At 39.7% G+C, this 20,875-nt stretch overlaps 1 protein-coding gene across 1 annotated transcript in view; it reads right to left on the reverse strand.

The window, feature by feature from the left end:
• Positions 1-20,875, reverse strand: part of LOC149262275 (AUGMIN subunit 6-like) — a 307,382-nt gene that overhangs the window by 83,813 nt on the left and 202,694 nt on the right. The window lies entirely within an intron of this gene.

Consider the following 20,875-nt stretch of genomic DNA (forward strand, 5'->3'; position numbering starts at 1 on the left):
GGTCATCTCCTAGTACAATCTCAATATCAAGTGCCCTCTCTGCAAGCTCTTAAAAGAATTCCCATGCACTTGTCATATGGCGGCAAGCCCCGCTGTCTATGTAGCACAAATCGGATGATGTACTCCTACTAGATGTAGAAGTAATAAATGCAAATTCCTTGTCAAATTGTGAAGCAAACTTCTCCAGTTCTGTTGAAGCTACAGTACCCTTCTCCCCCTTGTTCTCCCTCTCAAGACACGTAGCAACATAATGTCTCATCTTTTTACATACCCAACATTTGACTTTGGACATATTCGTATCTTTCTTCTTCTTCTTCTCCTTTCCCTTAGCCCCATCTAGTGAGGCCCATTTCTTGGCCTTCCCTTTGTTCTTCCCCCTGGCTGTCAAGGCTACATCCTCCTCATCTGTTATCTTCACGCCACCACTGCCAGTCTTTCGTATCTCATGTTGTACACAATCATCCCAGAATCTGTCCCAATTGGGAAGATTCTCCCTAGAGGTAACAGCATCTCCAAAGACCTCCCAAGACTTAGGTAGTCCCACTACAGCTATCCTGACTAACTCTGTGGTTGCAACTCCCTCACCAATAGCAGTGAAATCATCACGTACATGTTTGACCCTACCAAGATAATGAACTACACTTTCAGCGTTTGTCATCCTGATGTTCTTCAATTGTTCTTTGAGTACCATCTTCATGCTCTCATTGGTACTCTGATAGAAAGTGGTTAGAGTTGTCTACATCTGATATGCATATGTGTTTCCTCTAACCTGAGGAACCACATGACCCTTCATATTATCCATCAAAATCCTTTTTGTCATTGCATTATTTTTTGTGAATTCAGCAAGTTCATCTACAGCAGCAGGAGGTACAACCACTTGCTGCACTATGTCCCAAACTGATGCCTCTTCAAAAACTGTCTAAATTTTGTCCTTCCAAACAACATAGTTGGATATCCCATCCAGTTTGTCCTCTATCCTTAACAACATGGCCATGACTGCTATCCAAAATTTACAAAACCAAGAATATGGAGAAATAAACTTTCCAGCACACCTTGTCGTCCCAAAAGTTCAATCTGTATGAAATTTCAACTTCTTGTCCCAAAATATCAGTTTGTTGTCCAAAAACTCAGTTTGTTGTCCAAACCACTATTTGTTGTCCCAAACTACTATCTGTTGTTCAAACTGCAATTTTCAGTCTGTAGCTCTGATACCATGTTAAAATTTGATGACTAAAAAGTTTCTTGCAATCTCAACCCAGTTTTAATTTCACCTTATCACTCTCATTCAGTTAAATGCTCTTTCCCATAAACATACATTAAACATATAGAATTATGGAAATGAAATTTTTATATTAAAACACATGGGACTATCAACACATGCTGAAAATAAATATGAACATAAACAAACTAGCAACACACAAAAATAACAGATTTTTTGTCAACTTAGACCCAAGGAAAACCCCTTCAATCTTCTCCAAGGAAAACCTGTTAGAGAGCTCTTCAAATTTATTTATCTTTCAAGTTCAAGAAAAATAAATTTGCAAACAAAAAAAACAGCAAAATACAACTTATCTCTTTAGCCTAAAACTCCTTGAAAATCGTGCCCACTCTACCTCAATTTTCATGCCCACTTGAAGCTAAAAATATGTATTGTACAAATATAGACTATACTATACAGATTTCATACAGACTATGCGGATTTGTTCAAAAAAAAAAAAGATTTTTTTTTCTCAAAAACTTCTTTCGAATGGTGTGCAACTCACAGTGTTAAATGTTGTTCGTACTGTACCTTCTGATGTCTTATATGCCTTGACTTCCATGCCCATCTTTGCCCAGAAATCACTCCTTCAGCTTGCTGCAACAAATTTCTCCTTCAGAACTTTTCTCCAACTCTCAGCCTCCTTTCTCTAATCTACTCATGAGGAATGAATGCAGTCTCTATTTTCTTTTTCCCTTTTTGTTTCCCTTAATGACTTTTGGGCAACCCTAAGATCTAATGGCTCAGATTCATTTAAATCAAAGGATGAGAATAAATGTGCATTTAATTCTCACTTTCTATTTTTTAACTCACCCATTAAATAAAGTACCCACATTGTACTTTATGTCTAAAGTCACTTTTCACTTTATAAATTAACATTGACTTTACCACTTATAAAGTCAGTTTCACATTATAAAGTCACACTTAGGAAAAGAATTATTTTGGACACTTTTCCTTAGGTAGAGACTAACCCATGGGAAAAGACTTGTCCAAAATACATTAAAAATCAACATTATTCAATTCGATTTGTAACTCTTTCTCTCCCTAATTCGAATTGTAACTTCTCAAGAGATGTGTACCTCTCTCTCTATTCTTGGGATAAGTTACACTTCTCCTCAAGTAACTCCTCCCTTATGGAATTCAATTCTCCTATAATTGGCCCAAGGCATGAATTCATTTTGTAACTACTCTCCTTTCTCATATATTTATGCAAGAGCAAGTGAGAGTTGAGAGTAGCATATTCATTGTAACGGAGAGCTAGTGTTGAGTGTGTGCAAGAGAATTGTGAGAGAAAGTGAAGAGTAAGAGCAAGGGAAGTGTTGGAGCAAGTGTGAAAGACAAGATCTGATCAAGAGAAGGAGGAATCTTCAAGCAAAGAGCTAGAACACTTCAGCTACAAGTCGATCAGACATTGGTGACTTTATTCATTCTCATTCTCTCTCTCTCTATCTCTCTCTCTGTGTCTACTCTGTTGAACAATTGAAGAAATCTAATAGAAGAAGAATCATTTGGGTTTTCTCCTTGTGGGTTTTGCTTTGGTCATTGGACCCAACTCTTAGTGCCTCATATTTGTGCTTGGTTGTCATCATATGATCCTTAAGTTTATGTTCTATCTACAATTGCTGATCTGAAAAGTTGTGAAGAAGAAATCTGCATTCTACGTAATTGTAACAACATAAAACATTCAATTTTCTGCAAAGTACGTTCAACTTTCTACAAAGTACATTCATTTTTCTGCAAAGTACATTCAATTTTATGCAAGTACATTCGGTTTTATGCATAGAACTTTCAAGTTTATGCAAAGAATTTTTAAATTTCTGCCTAAAAAATTCAAATTTTAACAATGCATTAGTTATCTAAACAAAAGGAACTTTGAATATCTCAACCTTGATGAAGAAGGGAATGCTTCACCTTTAAGCGGTCAATGATGAATCAATTAAAGCTTGTAACCCAAGTTGTATATGTAAAAAAGAAGAAAAAATAATGATGAAAAAGGCAGACGACAAGGGTCGTAAAAACAGGCCAAGGTAAGGGTTAACTCAGGTCCCACGATTGCTCCCTCTTCACATCATAATGCTCAAGGATGTTGGAATTTCATAGTCGGTATAAGATAGTGGCATCATTCATGATGTAAAGCCCATATCATGTCATTAGTCACTTGCAACTAGTGACTGATGGGTCGACCTGGGAATTGTTCCTCCCCTTAAGGTCGAAAGCACCTAAGATGGCCTTATGATAGCCGCCTAAGACACTGGATTCGCTCAAAACCTCGGTCGTGTCCTGAATCTCATGTTGGACATCGGATAAACCAACACTCCCCATGTGTTTCGCGACATGGACTAACCGTCTCTCGTGGATCCTTATCTCTGGCGATGCAATCATTGACTAACACCTACGGTTTTTGCTCTAACGGCAATCGTGATTCCCAACAACTGGTATTAGAGTGTAGGTCACGAGTTCGATACGCACTCGACTCGCGTTGGGGGGAGATTGTTGGATATTGGAAAAACCAATGCTCCCCGTGTGTTTCGCGACATGGACTAACTGCCTCTCGTGGATCCTTATCTTTGGCGATGTGATTGTTGACTAACACCTACGGGTTTTGTTTTAACGACAATCATGATTCCCAACATCCCACAAATCAAACACAATTCGATGGGACACGTGTCCTCTAATCGTATCACAGCGTGTCCGACTTGTGGGATTTAATGGGACACATGTCCCTCAATCGTGTCCTAACGTGTCGCGATTTCAGGACAACAATCCCCTAGAAAAGTGTGTCGCGCAACCCATAAAGCCCACTTTTGGCTCATTTCTCCCTCATTGTTTTGTATCTCCCTTGTTGTGGGTGTGTGGGAATGACTAGCAAAGCGTTTGCGAGCATTTTGGAGGTGATTCAAGCAACAGGTGAGTGCATTTTGCTTCTATTTTTTGCATTTTTATTACAACAATTTGCATATGCATTTTTTTCACAAGTTTGTGCATTTTTTCTTCTTCTTTTTTTACAGTATTCATGTCTCAATCACGGGCAAAAGAGAAGGGGCAAAGGAAGGGGGAGAATGTCCCCATTGGTGATTCCCCTCCTGTTCCAATTTCATCAAGGTCTATAAGTGTTCCCACTATTGGAAGTGGGGTTGCAACAACAACTTCAAATGTTGGGGGAAAAATTAATTTAGAAAGACAGCAGGCTCAAGAAAACAAATATCCCTTGTGGAAGTATGTCACAAGAGAGCAAGGGCCAGGCAACAAGTTGAAGGGAGGACGCAGTGTTGCTTGGAAATGCAACTATTTCAACAATAATTTGATAAACACTTATTACCGTGTGAAAGCTCATTTGTTGGCCTTACCAAGTTGTGGAATTGCAACATGTACACAAGTGTCTTTAGCTAGGAGGAAAGAAATGGAAAAAGAGTCCAATGTTGGTGTGGCAAGGGTGGTTGCATCATCTAAAAAAAACAAGAATGATGATCCCCTTCCATTCTTGAGGAAAAGCAGCAACAAATTTCCATTTGAGAGTTTTGGTGGGGGTGTGGGTCAAGCAGCAAAAAGAAAGGCAGTGGCACTTGGTCCAATGGACAAGATTTTTCAGAAAGAGAAATGGGAAGAGCTTGATCTCACCATTGCTTTCTTTTTCTATCAGAACTTCATATCCTTTAATGTTGCACGCTCACCTTTACTTATTGAGATATGTTGAGCTCTAGGTCAACGGGCTCCATCAGGATATGTGCTTCCTGGGTCAGAGAAGCTTAGAACCACATTGTTGATTAAGACAACGAAAGAGGTCGACAAATTGCTTGAGCCTAATAAATCAGCATGGCCAACATCTGGGATTAGTATTTTTTTTATCGATGGATATATCCAGCGCGCCACCCACTCATCAACTTCATGGTGTCTTCCTTGAATGGACCAATTTTTTTGAAAACAGTGGATGCACTTGGACAATACAAGGATGCACAATATATGGGTGAGTTGTTCATTGAAGTTATTGAGGATGTAGGTGTTGATTCTTGTGTGCAAATCATTACAAATAATGCACCTGTTTGCAAGGTTGTTGGCATGATTGTGGAAGCTAAATATCCACAAGTATTTTGGACACCTTGCATTGTCCATTCCTTGAATTTAGCACTTAAATCTATTTCTTCTGATGTGCTTTGGATTGGAAATATTATCGAGGATGCACGACATATCCGCAACTTCATACAAAATCATACAAATGCCCTCACAATTTACAAGGAGTACAACAATCTATCATTGTTGAAGATTGCTGATACACGGCTTGCCTCTTCATTAATCGTGTTGAAGAGGTTGAGGGAGGTCAAGACCGCTCTTGGGGCCATGGTTATTTCAAAGTTTTGGTCTTTTTGGAGAAACACAGATCAAGCAGCCTCAAAAAAAGTGAAGCAAACAGTGTTAGATGATGGTTGGTGGGAGAGGGTAGATCTACTTATTAAGATCATGGACCTTATCATTGATTTGGTATGATTTGCAGATGCAGACCAACCCATCCTAGGAGAGGTTTATGAGGGATGGGATTCCATGATTGAGTCTGTGAGGACCAGTGTTTTACAGAGTGAGTACCCCAATTATGAGACATCATCAGAGGCCTTCTTCACCACCATACAAGATATTCTTGTCAGCAGTTGGGAGTGTGAAAATTCCTAGATCTAACAATCTCAGTAATCCTACTGCAACCAGCTGAATCTACTTCACCTAGATTGTAAATTATGTTACAAGCTTATTTCAGATCTCTCCATGAAACATTGAAGAAAATTACTGAAGCAGCGTACACCAATTAAATATGATTTTGAAACGTACAAACTGAGCAAGGAAAATAGAAACACATAGGACACAGTTATTTTTGGACAAAAAGTCCCCGGAAAAACCCAATACGGGAAAATCAGTGCAATAGCTTTGAAGGTTTATTATTATTAAGCAGTAGCAAAATCTGAATACATCATTGAATACCTCACAAGGTTATTCAGTTACAGAGAGAAATACAGGCAGAAGCTTTGTGAGTTTTACCTCACACAATCATTGAGAAATCATGGCTGATCTAGTCCCAAACTGACTGCCCCCCGGCTTTTCTCGTTGCCTTTGCGTTGTCTTTGCGCAGTGCCTGCATTAGCCCAGCGTCAAGCTCTCTGGATGTTGCGACACTTCTATGGCTGGTCGATCTGCTGCACAGGAAATTCGATTTCTGCCTCCCGATCTCATACCCCGGCTCCCGGCTTCTGAAAATCGAATTCCTCTTTAGAATTCAGACTCCTCTCTCTCCCTCTGCGTTGGTTCTGCATGGCCCTTCCGGCCCTGCGTCAGCCTCTTCGTCAAGGCTTCTGGATCACTTACTGCCTCTCTCTGCTAATGTATCTTCGACTGAGAATCTCTCTCTCCAAAAGCTGTTATCTTTGCCCCTCAACTGCAAGAGATTTCTGCAATCGATTTTTCCTCCTGAAAACTTCTCACTTCAGAAATCGATTTTCGCACTCTCTGTGTGTTTTCCAAATGACCCTCAAGCCCCTTCTTATATCTTCCTGTTGGACAACCAACAACCTAGATTACATCTTAATCAAAGGCTCAAATCGTTTTGGCTTGATTCGTGGCCTTTTCTAGAAGTTTCACCCTTGATTAGATTAATACCCATTAATATTTTAATTTTCCTAAGTTTAGACTTAGGAACCCCATTAAAAATATTAATTATTTTAATAAATCACTTTTGGGTGGAATTTCCCAAAACGCTTTCTGGGTTCTTTGGAATACCTATGGCCAAGCCTCCCTGGAAAATTTGAGGCTTAGAGCACATCCGATGCTACCCCAAATCAACACTCCTTAGCGAGGAATGTGCTCTAGCAATACACTACTACTGCATACTGCTATGACTCTGAAGCATCGTCCCTGCGCTGTTGATGTTTGACAAGCTGTCCACCAACAACTGAGTTGTTGTTGTAACTGTACTGCTGCCTTTGACATTGCCACTACAGATGCTACATTTGTACTACAGCTCCCTCTCAAACGTTGCATCTGTTATATTGATAGAACTGCCACTGCTAACACTGCATCCGTACTGCAACTCAGTTGCTGAGAGAAGCAACTGAAAACACCCAAAACTAAACAAGTATCTAGTGGATACACCTCAGTGTTGAAATCCTGACTGTTGTTAGTCCCACGCTCTCTTCTGAAACCAATACATTGTTGAAGCTCCGCACTGTGCCTCCTTGCACCATTGCCTCTCTGCTCTGCGCTGCTCACATTTTGGCGCTACTAACCATTGCATCTGTCGAATCAACACTCCATGGCATCAACTGAAACTCCACCATCCCGCTACTACTGATCATGGGCTCCCGTAGCAAAGTGATGATCTAAGAGGTGGGCCCCTACAAGATCATGCACATCTGTAGCTCTATCAAACTACAGCTCTATATCAGCCCACATCCCTCTTGGACGTATCTTGGTTGTCATGGCGAACTCCTCCTCCTGTTAGATCTTTGCGGCTGCAACCTTAGCATCATGCTTCTCATCCTTGTCCTTTCTCTTCAACGTACACTGGGATGCATAGTGGCCCATCTCGCCACATAGCACTTTACCTTCGAGACGTCCTTCTTTCGTCTCTGTTGCCCTTGTTGTCCCTTCGATGCAAGGGCTACATTATCCTCCTCCTCTACTTCTGCCTTCAACCCACTGCTGTTGCTGCTCCCGTCAAGTTTGACCTTGAGCAGGTCTCTCCTCAGCTCTTCTTGTTTTAGAGTTGCCTGCATCTCGTCCCAATTTGGCAATGTTGCTCTCCCCAAGATATGATGGACAAAGATTTGCCACTCATTTGAGGCGGAATTTAGAACCAGTCTAACTAACTCTGAATCCTGAGGTGTATGTCCCACAGCTAACGGCCCATCACGTGTCTCCTTTAGTTTCGTGAGGAACGGATCCACACGTTCTCCCTTCTGAATTTGAGTAGATCTCAGCTTCTGCTTTAAGTACACCTTCAGCTGCTCGAAAGATCCTTGATACAATGTGGCCAAGGCATCCCACATCTCCTTAGCCATCTCAGCTATGTACTTCTTCAGCAGATCTACATTCGCCAGGACAACTACCACGTTATCAACATACGTCTTGAGGGCATGCTCATCTAGAAGGAAAGTCATTCTAGCCTTCCAGATGGCATAGTTGGAAGCCTCGTCCAACCTGTCTTGATCCCTCAAGCCACTAGTTTCCATATGCTCTGAAAATTATCGAACAACTCCCTATTTCTCCCTACTGCGTAGCTCCTATGCTGCCTTACGCACTCCCTAATGGAGTTGGTAAGTTGTTGCTCCCCTGCTACTTATCAATTGAGAAATGTTGTCCTCGACAAGAAATCTCTGAGGAAGTATTCCCTCACTATGTGATCTGCTTCTTCCTTCTGACAACTTTTCTACCCAGCACTTAGCTTGTAGAAACTGCATCCCTCTAGCTCTGTGTGGCTCTGCATAGCTCCCTCTGCCTTGGCAAGTTTTCGATCTGGCAGTCTTACCTCTCTATCGACTCACTCAGAGAGAGACACCCACGAAAATATAGCCCTCCTAGCTATAATTGTGCTATCCCTTAGGGGATTCCAACTGCTTCTTGCTACAGCAAGTTGGCCCTTGTTTCAGTGCTATATCAGCGCTTCCCTGTTTCACATCAACAGCTCCGACACCATGTGAAAATTCCTAGATCTAACAATCTTAGGAATCCTACTGCAACCAGTTGAATCTACTTCACCTAGATTGTAAATTATGTTACAAGCTTATTTTAGATTTCTTCATGAAACATTGAAGTAAATTATTGAAGCAGCGTACACCAATTAAATAAGATTCTGAAACATAGAAACTGAGCAAGGAAAATAGAAACACATAGGACAGCTATTTTTGGACAAAAAATCCTCGGAAAAACCCAATACAGGAAAACCAGTGCAACAGCTCTGAGGGTTTATTATTATTAAGCAGTAGCAAAATCTGAATACATCATTGAATACCTCACAGGTTCATTCAGTTACAGAGAGAAATACTGGCACAAGCTTTGTGAGTTTTACCTCATACAATCACTGAGAAATCTTGGCTGATCCAACCCCAAACTGATTGCCCCCCCCCCCCCCCCCCCGCTTTTTTGGTTGCCTCTGTGCAGTGCCTACGTTAGCCCAGCATCAAGCTCTTTGGGTGCTGCATCACTTTTCTGGCTGGTCAATCTGTTTCCCAGAAAATTCAATTTTTGCCTCCCGGCTCCCATTTCTGAAAATCGAATTCCTCTGCAGAATTCAAACTCCTATCTCTCCCTCTATGTTGGTTTTGTGTGGCCCTTCTAGCCCTGCATCAACCTCTGTGTCAAGGCTTCTGGATCACTTATTGCCTCTCTCTGCTGATGTATCTCTGACTGAGAATCTCTCTTTCCGGAAGCCACTATCCCTACCCCTCAACTGCAAGAGATTTCTTCAATCGATTTTTCCTCCTAAGAACATCTCACTTCAGAAAATCGATTTTCTCAATCTCTCTGTGTATTTTCCAAATGACCCTCAAGCCCCTTTTTATATCTTCCTGTTGGACAACCAACGGCCTAGATTACATATTAATCAAAGGCTCAGATCATTTTGGCTAGATTTGTGGCTTTCTAGAAGTTTCACCCTTGATTAGATTAATACCCATTAATATTTTAATTTTCCCAAGTTTGGACTTACGAACCCCATTAAAAATATTAATTATTTTAATAAAATCACTTCTAGGTGGAGTTTCCCAAAACGCTTTCTGCTTTCTTTGGAATACCTGTGCCCAAACCTCCCTGCAAAATTTGAGGCTTAGAGCACATCCAATGCTACCCCAAATCAACAGGGACAAGAATTGCACACCTTTCCACTGTTTGGCTCACTCATTGAACCCAAAATACTACAACCATTAGTGGCTAAATGGTGGACCTTCCCGCAGATTCCCTCCTCACATGGATGGTGAAATTTCACAGGGGAGAAAGGATGCATTGAGGCAAATTTTTCAGGATAGAGCATCTCTTGTATTGGTGGAGGATGTCTTTGCAGAGTTTTCCACTAGCACTGGTCAATTTGCAGGATATGATGTGATTAGAGACAGAGGTTAAGAAGCCCTACTCTTGGTGGGCAACTCATAGGGCAACAATCCCTACTCTACAGTGGTTAACCATGAGGCTCCTCTCTCAGGTGACTTCATCCTCTTGTTGCGAGAGGAACTGGAGCACATATCGGAATTTGTATAGTGTCAAGAAGAGCAGGCTAGAGCAGTCCAGGGCAAAAACCATGGTGTATGTGCACACCAACCTCCATCTTATTTACAGGCAGAGGGATGAGTGGTTGAAGGGAAAGACAAAGATGTGGGATGCCTTTCCTGATGATACGTGTTTGGACAACAGTGTTGAGTTGGCATTGGCCAACCTGGATCCTAATGAGCCAGTGCTAGAGCTTGTCACTTTTCATGATGGTGATATTGTTGAGGGATCATACTCCACACCAGCAACTGCACAGATGACATTGGATACAGAGGAGGAGGATGCAGTAGAGGAGAGCAGTGGTGACCATGATGATGACAATGACATTGATTTTGATAATGATGAGTGATGACTCATGAGCTACCTATTGCCTTGAGGCTTGTAGTTGTTTTGTATTTTCTATTTCTATTTGCCATTGGCATTGCTACTACCTATGTAACACATTTGGATGACTTAATGAGAAAATTGCAGTTTGAAGTTTCTTGTCTTTCTCCTATTGGATCATTGATGAATCCGTCACAATTCTATTTGTATCCATAATATTACCTTGTAAACCTTACAAATTTTAAATTTACAACGTAGAATCTAGATCTATGTCTGAATTTGTATCATGAATGAGAATTTAAGTAAGAAATATCCAAATTTTAATATATTATATATATAAAATAATATATAACATGTCCTATTTCGGGGGTCAACATGCTCGTGTACGACACTCGAATCTTCGTGTCTTGTGTGTCCCATGTCCCCATGTCAGGTGACTTAGATGATAACCCTCCCATATCTAACCATGTTAACATGTTTAGAAATCATAAGCTAGGAAGACACTTGAAGTCGATGCTTGTGAGAAGTACTTTGATGGCTCTAACACTAAGTTGCACGAAACGGGGAAACGGATACAAGTTTCCGAAACGGGCAAGGGTACGAAACACGACCTCCCCAAATTTTGGAAATGGGGAAACGTGAATATATGTGTGTGTGTGTGTGTGTGTGTGTGTGTGCAATCATAAAGCATACATGATACATTATAATTTATTACATTTAAACATTATGATTAAATTTACATCACATTTACTCATGAATGATCACATAATGAAAATAAAAATATTGGAATATCCGAAAGCAAACTTTATTATATATCCAAATCTTAAAATCAGCCTTTCTATATATTAATATATTAGGCTACAAGTACAATAAAGACTATAAGGCTGCAAGAACTATAGAGACAAAGACTAATCCTCATCATCATAATCCTCATCAAAAATAGAAGTAGAACAATGCTTAATAGTGGATGGTGGTGCTGAAGATTAGGATGGGCCAATTCCACTTCCAGGCTGGACCTCAATATTCAAGGCAAAAAGAGAGAGATCCAAATTAGGACTTTCTGCATCCACATCCCATTCTTTAGAAGGACCACTGTTGTATTTTGGACCCCTACAAGATGCAAGGAGAAGGTTGGAGTGCACATAAACAAGATCCTCTGCGTTCTGTGAGCCCAACCTATTGCACTTCATAGAATGAATAAAACCATAAGTGCTCCAATTCCTTTCTACTGATGAAGAGCTTGTCACTTGTGAAAGAATACGAATGGCAAGGTTTTGCAAATGTACACCATTTGCTCCATGATAAATCCACCACCTAACTGGATTCATGGTGCTTCTCTCCTCCAAAGCTAATATATCTGCATAATCATCTATTCCTGCAGAAAAACTGGCAAATTCTTCCTTTACCTCCCTGTCTAGATGAGAAGGAAACATTCTCATAAGGGCTTTTTTCATCCCATTAGCCACCTCTCTATCTTTATGGGGTGTCTTCCTCTTCCCATTGCTTTGAGCAATAAGCTCCTCATCATAAAATTTAGGGTTCAAGGCATGTGCTAAAGTGTGCAATGGAGTGTTGAAATTGTTCCACCTATCAACAATGATTTTCTTGACTAAACCAACAAAATGATCATCAACAAACAAAAGTTGTGGAGTCTCTTGTGAAATGATTTCCATAGTTTTCTCAACCATGGAATCCATGCCATCATATACCTCTCCTAAGAAAGGTTGGTCAATGTCAGCACTCCAAAGAAGCTCAAATGTAGGGGTTGTGAACTTTAGCAAGAAATCTACCTTGCTCCACCAATCCTCATCAAGGCACAATCTACGCACCATATATCCCCGCTCTGAATCTGCTTGTCTCCGCTCAATCCAAAGCTGACTCACCACCATAGAAACTAATGCATGCTTAACCTCAACAAGGTGGTGCAACATCAGGAAGTTTGAGGCATATCTTGTCTCAGCAACTTTTAACAACTCCAATTTGGAGTACTCTCGAAATATGGCCTGAGATTGGTGGTGGTTGGTGATGAATTTAACAATCTCCCTTACTTCCCCTGTGATTTCCTTTATCCAGGAAACTTTGTTGTCGATCTCCTCTAAAGATCAGATTCAGATTATGGACAATGCATGGTGTCCAAAAGATGTGATCATACCTCCCCTCAATAATTAAACCTGCAGCTTTGCAAACTGGTGCATTTTCCATGATAACTTGCACCACCTTGTTAGGCCCTATTTGTTCAATAGTTTTTATAATAACATCAACAATGAACTGTGCATCTTTTACCTCCCCTGAGCAGTCTTCTACCTTGATAAACATTGCTCCTTTGGGGGAAGTGGCAATGATATTTATCAATGGTCTACGCCTTGTATCTGTCCATCCATCTGAGACTATGGTAACCCCAGAGCTACTCCAAGAAGAACGAATTGGTGATAAAATATCCTCCACAAGCTCCTCATTTTTGAGAAGTTGAGTTCTGACTTTCTCATAGTTGGGCCCCTTGTACCCTTGAGGAGTTTTGTTAATTTCCCTTATCATATCTTGCCAGTAAGGAGAGCGAACAACATTGAATGGGATACCACATGCATAAATACACCTAGCCACTCTAAAATCAGTTTCTTCTCTCGCTTCCACATTCACCAATTTAGCAATTCTGCTATCCTAAACTGAAGGGGATGCCCCTCTGGTATTTTTGGGTGCTGGTTGTTCATGTTGTTGAGTGGCACCGGCTCTCCTCTTTCTTGCTTCAACTACAATCCTTGGCTCAATGCTAGATGGAGCTTTGAGGAGTAGCTTGAGTAAGCTCATCATGCCTTCTCTTAATAACATCCACCTCATCTTGCTCTCTTTGATATGCCCTCCTTGCCAATGGATCTACTACTTTTGTGCAACCCACAACCCCCTGTCCTCCTCCATGCAAAAGATGTGCCTTCACTCTTGGGTAGGAGCCCTTGTACGAATTATTGCAAAGATTACATCGCCATTCCCATGAGCCACCACCTCCACATTTTTGAAGCTTCTGAACATGCCTCCAAAGAGGATAATATTCAGCCCTTGGGTTGGCCCTAGGGCTTGAACTTGTAGCTGCACTTTGGTTGGAAGCCATTGCTGCAAAAATAAATTAAAAAAACAAATCTGTAAATAAAAAACGTTTTTCATATTTTTGGCAGCATAAACCCTCGAAAAATTGAAGAAATAGTAGGAAAAAACTAAGAAAATGAATGTTGCTTACCCAAATTAATTTTTTGTAGCTGAAGTTATCCCAAAATGCCATAAAAGACAAGAGAAATATGGTTGAAGCTGAGCCAAAAAACCAAGAATGTCGTAGCCAGAAACTCTACACTCCAAATCTACTACTGAAATCTCTTTCTCTTGCTGATAAAATCTCTTGCTCTTGCTGCTGAAATCTCCTTTGCTCATTGTTGAAAACACCCTAGCTGAAACCAATGCTCTCTTCCTCTCTTCTCCTTTGCTAAAATCGCCAATCTCCAAGAGAAACTACTTGCTCAATTGTGTGATGAGAGAATGAGGCGAAGGTCACTTTTATAACTTGAGAGAGGCATCTAGAAGCAACTAGAAGCCACTTTAGTCACCCAATTAAAAAATAGAAAACAAAATAATAATAAAAAAATAAGAAAAAGTCAATCCAGAAACTCATTTTTGGCCGTACTGGCCATGTTTCCTCCTCGAGAAATGGGCCAGTGCAGCCGGAAACGAGTTTCCCCGCTGTATCATACGGGTTTCCCCATTTCCGTTTCATTTCCATACAGAAACAGACCCTCTGCCCATGTTTCCTGCAACTTAGCTCTAACATGGCCCACTCTAATACTCTTATGATTTGTGCACCTATGATGTTGATCCCACTTGATTTTGTATGTGTTAGGTTTTCGCTCCCAAGTATAGTTGCCATCCCTTAAGGGATTGTATGACGCTTTTCCAACACTCCAAACAGGACATCTAGCCCCACTTGATGACTCCACTGGGCACTTTGACCTAAGATGTTGACCACTTATTGAAAAGTGTTGACCTTGGGAAGCCTTGAGTATCCTTGGCTTTTTGTGGCATCGTGGCTAATGAAATGTTTGAAATTTACAAAGGAAATAAATATAAAAAATTAAAAAATTAAAAAAAAAATGCATTTAAGTAAAATGGAAAGCCTAAGATAAATTTGCAAAAAATATGGAGCAGATTTAGCCTACAAACAGGCTGAAATTTATATCTTGAAAACTAAAAATTGAAACTTGAAAAATGCAAAAAATAAAAATAAATGGATAGCAAAAAAATATGGATTTTTTCAAGTGAAAAAGTTGAGATTATAGCTTTGAAGGTGATTCAGCATGGATCTTATGCCATGACATGTAACGAATCACCTTAATTATCACCTACAATTGTTAATAAATGAATTTCCTAAGTCAAGACTTTAGACGACTATTTAATTTAATTGTTGGGTACCTTTTAATAAAAAGGGAAAATAAGTCAATGACAAACTGTCATAGCCATTGAGCTCAATGAGTAGAGATCTAATCTCAACCGTTGAGATTAGGGATTTCGCTTGGGAGTAGTGTTTGATCATTTAATAGGAGGTTCGAGCCAAAAGAGAGGCACATTTGATTTGACACAAGTTGGGAATTAGTGGAGCGCAGTATTTGGCAGCAAGAGCGAGAAGAAGCTAGATCAAGCTAGCTAGAGCAAGATCAAGGCAAAGAAAGATCAACAGAGAGGTCGATTTTTCTCTTTAGCCGAGAGGCCGAGTTTCTTTGTACACAGAAATTTTCTATTGGATCATGCGTGCAAGTCGTACAAGAGTCGAGAGAGAGAGAGAGAGGGCTAAGAACTTTTGTTGGGTATTTGCCAGTGCAAATTCTTGTGTAACTATTGTAAGAAAATATTTCTCCTGAAGCTGAATAAGAAACCCAACGTGTGTTGGTTTTTCCCGCATTGGGGTTTCCAAGGTATATATGTGTTATTCTCTATTGCATTTGATTGGTTTAGAGAATTTTTGCTCGTGTTGTTTATTTGGTTAAAAACCCATAATATTTATTGTTACAAATCAGCTTAGAAAGCTTTGTTTATTTCAGATCTGTGATTATTTATTGAGACAATAAATTTGTAATTGGGTCTAAAGAAATTAACATGGTAACAAAGCTCTAAACTATGAATATGAAGCCAAGGATATTTGACACAAATTTTAGGACAAATAATTCACATTTTAGTTTTCAATCTCTTCGAGGGTTTTATTCCACAATGGCTACTAGTGTTCGACATGAGGACAAGCTTGAGGGTTCTTCGAACAATTTGTAATGGAATTTTCAGATCTCAATTGTTCTCAAAGAGAACAAGTTGTGGAATTTTGTTAATACAACAGTGGTTCCACCATTGAATGATCCAATTGCTCTTGATATGCATGAGGTCAAGGAGTGTTGGAAATACCAAGAAGGGGGGGTAAATCAATATTTCCTAGCAATTAGCAATTTATTGATCCTTTTCAGAGCATTAGCTAATCTTCAATAATTATTATTATTGTTCAGTAAGAGCAGTACACAACAATGCAAAATAGAGACAGTAAACACAAGATTTTTAGGTGGAAAACCCCCTCAGGGTCAAAAAAACACGGAATGTTTTTCTAATCTGTTCTTTAATCTTCAACCCCGACTGAAAACAAAGCTACAACTTCCTAGAACTCTAGAAAATAATTCTTCTCTAGCTCCCACTAGAAGGACTCCCCAATGCCCTGGTTTATCAGTAGTCCGCTGAAAAGATGCCCCAACACCCAAGTGAGCCACAACTCACCCTACCACCACCCTACCACCATAAAGTGTTTACAGGCTCCAATCTGAAGGTGACTTCATTCACCAGCGTAGCATCACCCTACCACCCTATAAAGAATGGATAAAGAATGTGGACTCTCGTACTAGGGACAATGATCCACATTACAATGATTTTGAATAAATGATAGAGAATACTAGGACCTACTCTTATCCCGACAAACTTGACAATAGAATAGACTCTCCCCAATAATGCCTTTACAACTCTAGGCAATTTGACTCTTTTTACAAAATGGGCTCTCGTACCAGAGATAATGCCCCTAGTTACAATGATTTGACTTTTGACTTTGACAATGCTTCACAATATATAGACAGCAATTGATGATGGCTGTTATGTCTTCAAAGAATGTCCCGTTGCAATGCTTCCTTTAAGAGATATTGATTTGACACTTCAGACTCTTGAATGCTTGCTTGGTGTTGTCCTTGAATCTTCTTCTACCTGCATGCAAATTGCCCAAATGAAACCCAATCCCAAAGCAAAACAAAGTACCCTTCACTTACCTTTGCCTGCAAAACAAGTGTGAGTATAAAATAATGAATGTACAAAATTGAATGATTCAAAACGTACCTGAATTGTGCTTGAGACTTGCTTATTGTCGTTTTGTTCTTGGCTTGTTCAATTACTATCAACAATCTAATATTGGACAAAACTGTTGACTAGGACAGACCTAATGAATGCTTTCAATTCTACCTAGACCTTACCACAAATCGTGAAAACTATACAAGAGTTCTAATAACCTTTAATTACACATTTTATGCAGACCCTAATCAATGTGACAGATCTTGACATAATTATGTGACAGTCTTTAATGCAGGGTGTGTGTGACATACTTTAATGCAAGGTGTATGACAGATTTTAATGCAAGGTGTGTGACAAACTTATCATAAATGTATGACACACACACACAACTAGACAACATAAACTACTCACTGTAGTGGAATGCCCTAAGAGCCTTAGAAACATATGCTTATGTACACAATAGTCCTAATGCATATCCCCACAAGATTTAATACACATGCAACAAGAATATGGCACAAGACTTTATACCACAATCCTAATTACAACAAGACCTATACAACAGACCTAGAATACAATGCCCTAGCCTTATTGAACTAGACCTTAAAGAAGACTAAACAATACACTTGTTTACACCTCAGACCTCAAGAATACTCACAATTTTATGTCTTGATTAAACCTTCTACATACCTCACACTTGAATCAGGCTTGTGGATGATACCTTTAAGAGCTCGAATGGCCTTCCAACTGGTGCTAGCTCCTCACTGGTTGTTGATTGATTCTTTCCAAACTTTATGCACCAAACATCATTCAAACGTCACAAAGGTTTCCTTAAAATGTCATTCGCTGCCCTAGAATGAATGTTACAGCCTACATGTATTGATTGAGAGCTTGGGTAGCCTTCCAAACACCTCGCTGCCTAAAAAACCATACAGGTCTTGGTTCATCAAGATAAGAGCTCGGTCCATGATCATTAGGTAAAGTCAACACAGTTTAGGCCTTCGCTGGCCTCTAAAAAACTTCGCTTCTCCTACTCCAGAAATGTTGTAGCATACGGTGCCTTAAAAGGAGATTCTACAGGTCTCGGTCAAGGCATACAATAGTTCAGGTCAGCATAAAACATTATCCAAACAGCGATATAAAAACCTTCCTCACACTACCACAGATCTCTGTAATTAATCTTCAATGAAGCCCGAATTTCAGAGGAGACCTCCTCCTTTTATTAGACGTTAAGCACTTCCATTCATTTGTGAGATAGAGAGTAGTTTTTATAGTGATGGGTGACCGTTTAGGATAAGAAGAGTAGGGCTTCAAAAGTTGACCGTTGGGTGTTAAGGAGGGGCTTCTTAATGTACGTTGGAGGAGTAATTCATAATATATATTTAGAATGTTAAATATTTTAAAATATGTATCTTTTTATTCTAAGGTAAGTGGATCACTTTAATATTCCTCCTAATATTTGTATTAATATTTATTGACTTAAATTATTTCTTATTAGTGACATATCCTTAATAACTCTTAATAAAAGCCTTAAATTTGATGTTAATAGCAAGCAAACCAATGATTGGCTTAGTGCATATGATCCAACCTAGATTGCGAAGTCAATGATTGGTTTACTACCTTGATTGGTTTACTACCTTTGAATCTTGAAGTTATTCAACTTATATGTGGTGAGATTACAATGAGAATCCCTGTCATATATTGATAACCATTGGTGAATAAGGTGTCATGTCTTTACCCCCTAGGGTTTTAGCCCACAAAACTAGGTCTTCAATTTTAAATTCAGTTTTCTCTCAAACCAGAAGGAACCAGGGGGCGTACCATATATCAATGGAAACATCTCGTCGAGGAGAATCTATCGAGAAGGATCCTGACACGAGATTCCATAAATTTCCATGTCAAATTTTTCATTGAAGATCGGGGTAGCTCCTAGTGCTGTTTGGGCAGACATCAATGACAACCACCTATCAACAAGGAGGCCAAGGCAAAGAGGATTATTCTTGATGGGGTCAAAGATCATCTCAAAGTCCATCTGTCAAAGAAGGATACTACAAAAAAGATGTGGGATGCACCCACGAAACTGTATCAATGCGACTACTAGAGTCGAAAGATGATAATCAAGGGCAAGTTACAAGGCATAAGAATGTCCAAGGGTGAGAGCATGACATCTTATTTTGACACAGGTCAAGGACGAATTGGTTGTTGTTGGAGAGACAATTGTCAAGAATAACCTAGTGCATATAGCCTTGAATGGCTTCTCGAACCACTAGGAGTTCTTTGGCAAGTGTGTTATGGGTTTGTTGCCACACAATCTCGCAGGGGTCCCTAGGGGACAACTACTAGACCAAACGACAACAATGGGACAAAGACCCATTGTCACCTCAATCAGTGTCCCCTACTTTTTATGGATTTTCAATGATGGGAGGAGTCCCGGTATGAGGGAAATGATTGTTTAATGATAGAATGAATCACTGGGTATGATGTGATTTCCAAGACCCATTCAAATGACAAGCTCAAATAAAGGCTCAATACATAGGAGAAGCAAGAAGGCTCTCCAAGAAAGAACTACGAGGAGACTTAGATCTAGGGCTTGTGATATTCAATGATGACAAGGAGACCTAAGGTCAAGGCTCCAAAGATGATAAGGACCTTTCAAGAAGCTCTGTAAGATGGTTATATCCCTGTGTATGTTTTTGCTATTCTTGAGAGGGACCTAGGATGGGACCACACGAGAATTAGGATTTATGTATAATCTTGGGAGAAGACTCTTCAAAGCATTCTCTAGGTCAAGGTGGGATGAAAGAAAGGGTTTCAATGATTTATTCCACCGAATACTATGTGCCAAAACCCTCAAGAAAGCCAACACACCTAAACGTTCAATATGAGTTTCCAAGGTTAGAGCTAGAGTTTTTGATTTCTTGCAAATGAACTCTGGGAATTTCATGAAACCTTGAGGAACCCCAGGGGAGACACCAGCATAGTACTTTATCCAAGTGGATTTAAAAAAAAAAATCCTCAATAGGAATTTGTAAGAAGCCCTAGCAAGGCCGTCTAGGTTGGAGACCAAAATTTTTGGGAGGAGATAAAGGGAGGGGAAAAGGGGGTGATCACCAAATTGGCTTGGATCAGTGCCTTATCGTTGGGCTATGGAGTCTATGTGATTCAAAATTTGGCCAAAATTGTCTTCAAGGAGGCTAGAAAATGATGTCCTTGCAAGCACTCTCTAGCACTTACCCACCCAAGATTTAAGGATCTTCACGGAAGAAAAACAAGTTTTACTCCACTAGGAACATTCATCCACTTGTTATCAATGAATAGCATGCACAAATTTGCAATGTAACAATCTTTTATAATAATATCCAATAATTAGGGCACAAGAGAAAGAGTTAGTTCCAAAATTTCCACACATTAGACATTTTTCATGCAAAAATCTTCAACAAGATTACTTACAAGACAACAACAGATATATCCAAATCCAAGATCAAGAAGATGGCTCCAAGAGAGAACGAAAATTTCAGCTCCAAAAATATTAAAATGCATCAAGAGATCTCCAATAGACAACTAAGAGAAAAATGTGAAATTCTCAAGAAGAGATATCCAAGTTCAAGTGATGATGATCCAAATGAATGAGGATTAGCTCTATTTATATGAGCCTCCTCTAATTCGAATTAGCCTAAAAATCCCGCTAATATTATTTTAATGTGAAAAAATAACATG

This window comes from Pinus tabuliformis, chromosome 6 (assembly GCF_031772625.1).
Source record: "Pinus tabuliformis cultivar Carrire ecotype Pingquan chromosome 6, CPIR1, whole genome shotgun sequence".
Lineage (NCBI taxonomy): Eukaryota > Viridiplantae > Streptophyta > Pinopsida > Pinales > Pinaceae > Pinus > Pinus tabuliformis.